At 33.1% G+C, this 3,575-nt stretch overlaps 1 long non-coding RNA gene across 1 annotated transcript; it reads left to right on the top strand.

Annotated features, from left to right (window-relative positions):
* Window positions 1-237: 237 nt before the first annotated feature.
* Window positions 238-2,500, top strand: LOC116070498. Its single transcript, XR_004110429.1, has 2 exons — window positions 238-368; window positions 2,285-2,500. It is a non-coding gene; the product is annotated as an uncharacterized LOC116070498 (long non-coding RNA).
* The last annotated feature ends 1,075 nt before the right edge of the window (window positions 2,501-3,575 follow it).

Here is a 3,575-nt window from a genome sequence, read left to right as displayed (position 1 = left end):
ATAATGTGTTTTCTATCCTCTGCTTTGCTGCTGATCTGGTCCAAGCTTGATGTGTCCACAGATGCTCAAGTCTTCCACAGGGCAGGGGTCATATCTAAATTTTTTGTACATTGTCAGGATTGCCTTTCTCCTTTCATCCTTTTTGGTTAGTATTATGCATGTTAAAGAATCTTAGAACCTCTTGAATAATCAACATTTGTGCTACTACATAATTCTCTCTGACATCATCAATATCTTTGTTTTTTTTTTTTTAATTCTGCTAGTTTGTTTGGTTTCTGAGAAGTCTATATGAATCATATTATTCTTTCTAGATAAGCATGGTGCCTATACATACCCTCTCCTTAAATCCTCACCTGCACTTCTTTGAGGTCAGTCTCATATATTTTCTGATTTATTAATATAAAAAGTTCTAGGTAAGTGTCATCTATACTTTCTATTTGGGGCTCTAGCCTGAGTCCCTACATTTGTGATCTAATGTTTGGGAAAATCTTATTGGTTGTAACTTTCAACGTTTCTTCTGTCTCTTCTTTTCCTCTATTGTTTCACAAGTGCATAGGTGTCTACACCAATTGAAATTTCCCCAGCATTCTTGCATGTTCTTCTGTTTTTCTCATTATTGATGCTGTGTAAAGTTAGTTTATAAAGTTTCAATTATCTATCTTTGAATCTAAATGTTATATCCTTTCTGTGTTTGACCTTCTGAGAACCCAGTAAGAATCATTCCTAGGTAAAGTGGTGAAGCTATAGTTCATCGAAATTGCCAATTGACCTCCATTAAGTCACATAGAAGTTGGTAAATTCTTTATGAATAGTAGGACTATATGAGAAATTCTCTAAGCATGTTCAGAACTGATATTTTTCCTCAAAGAAAAGCCTGAAGTATTTATTGAGACTCTTCACATATTGGTACATATTGGGTTATTCTACGATGCTGTCCAATAGACCCAGTGGGATTTTCTATGATGCTCAATGTGGGGATACAGTGAGACTTCATCAAGTTAAAATACTTGAACATTAGGGACTCAACTTTACAGTGGCCCCACAGGACTTTCTCATTCCCAAACTAATCTATCACAGCCTCTAGCTATTCATAGTGATAATTCTTTTTTAAAAAGTTAATTGTTATAGCTTGTCCAATTCAAAGTAAGCTGTGAGTTAGTTTGGATATAGTTCTTCATATATACCTGATTCTTCTAATTTTGCAGTGGCATTTTACCTTATAACTGTAATTTTATGACAAGTATAAGAAAAATTATTGAATATTAGATTGTTCAGACTTTTTTTCTGTGTAAAGAATATGGAGAACAGCTTTCAAGTTATTTCCATGTCAGAAATGAATCCACAATCCTCATTCATCGCCTTTCCATTATGCAAATAGATGTGCTTCATGACACTATATTAAAATCCATGTCTTTTTTTGATGAGTTTGAGTGTGGTTTAAATTTCCAAAGACTATTTTCTGTTTTGCTGTAGTCATTTGTTTTATTGTGCTTGACAGGCAAAGATGCACAGTGGCAGAATGTCTGATGAGTTGTTGTCTCTGGTCTCAGAGACTCCTGATAAAATAGGCACTTCCAAAGATCATTGTTACTTGTTATCTTGGCTGATCAAACTTTATGTTTGAGGGAAAATCAGAGATGATAATTTAAGTATTATTTCCAACGAAAAATCTTCTACTTATTTCCTTGCTTAAACACACTAGTAAATGCTTTTCTCAGAACGTCTCGTTGTGTTTTTCATGTAGTGTTTAATGAGTTCTATTGAACTCTTTTAAGTGACTTCATGCTGGCCATAGTTAAGGGTTGGCAGAGAAATATTAGTAGTGCATCCATACTGACAGTTTGAAGTCTTGAAAACACATGAAGGAATTCTTGAAAGATTCTACTTTACTTTAGATTAATCACCAGTTGGGGAATATTTTATTCATTTATGATACTTATAAAAATCAGTTTCTTTCAGATTATAGTCAGCATGTCAGTTTAGAATTTATGGTCTTGTGTATATCTTCAAGGCTCCCCGAAACATTGCTCTGCCTGGGGACTAGTCATTACAATCTCTATCTCACAGTTCTATATATGGACAATTAGAAAAAATTTATAAATGTAAGGGAATATTTTATTTTCTTTTTAAAGTTGTTTCTCTTTGGTAGAAGAGTCATAACAATGTTTTCCTGTACTTCTAAATCTAGCAAATTAATATGTCCAAAGTTAGGCCTGAGAACTATGAGCTTCAGTTTTTTAGGTAGTTATCTCAAACAGTTATATTTTTAACATTATTTTTACAGTGTAATGAAATAAGTCTGGAACTGCAACCAAACAGTAGAGGATAATTATGGGGCTCAGTGATATTGTGGACTCCAAGGAACTCAAGCCATGCTCATCTTCCCTTACATCATCTTTCCATTTCAAAGAATCCATAGAGTAATGTTATTCCTCAACAATGCCTTGAAGTCCCCTTAATTTTTGTAAGAAAAAGTTGCAATTATAAATTTTAAAGTATACATTGTTTATTTAGTATGTTTTTCCTTTAATAAAATTTAAATATTAACTGGACGGTGGAGGCACAGGTTTTAATCCCAATATGTGGGAGCTAGAGCCAGGCAAGCTTCTGAGTTTGAAGTCAACATGTTCTACAGAGTTAGTTTCAGGGCAGCCAGAGAAATTCTGTTTTGAGGAGGATTAAAACAAAATGAAAATCTAATATCTATTATTTAGAAATTCTTTAGAATGTCTTGAAAAGTGAGTAATTTTTTATTATGCTTGGTCTGACAGTTTATAATTTTGAATGCACCATTTATATTCTTTCACTTTTCCCATGAATTAAAAATAAAAAATTACATCGTTTATATAATCTATTTGTATTATTTCTTATCTTGTTTTTACAGTCTTCAATGAATCTTTGTCAAGATAGAAAGAATAAAAAAGAAAGAAAGAAAGAGAGAGAGAAAAGAAGGAAAGAAAGAAAGAAATAGAAAAAGAAAGATATGTTTTCACTTGTATGACAACACTTCTCTATACCAAAGCCTGCACCAATTCCATTTTAGTCTTTGTAAGGTCTATAATTTGATGCCTTTCCAATCCACTATCAACTGTCCTAGCAAGATAGGCACTGCATTATAGATTAATTCTTGCTATTTACTAAATATAAGCCAAGCCAAACTACACAGTGCCTGACTGCCAAATTAATAGGTACACATTTCTTTACCTTCCTATGAGCACTGAAATTCAGTTTCTTTCTTTCTCTGAGACATAGTTCATTGAAATTTCCATAGTTACTGAAACTCTATTTAATAGATTATTGTATTTATAATAATCAGTAATTAAGATTCCAGCTACAACTATTCTTCTGTTTGCCAGCATTTTCAGTCACCTTCTTTTCCCTTTACTTATGAAGCAGCTCCTCAGATAGGCTTACAAAATTGAATGTATCCCCAGCTCCCATATTCAGCATTCATTGTCTATTACACTGCTCCATGAAGCTGTCTTACATTTCTTTGAGTGGACTCAATGTGCAAACCATCTCACCACAAACAAACAGTATACAACAGTATCCAGTAAGTGTGATGAGTATTCCAT

This window comes from Mastomys coucha, unplaced genomic scaffold (assembly GCF_008632895.1).
Source record: "Mastomys coucha isolate ucsf_1 unplaced genomic scaffold, UCSF_Mcou_1 pScaffold1, whole genome shotgun sequence".
NCBI lineage: Eukaryota > Metazoa > Chordata > Mammalia > Rodentia > Muridae > Mastomys > Mastomys coucha.
This window is presented reverse-complemented; position numbering and strand designations above follow the sequence as displayed.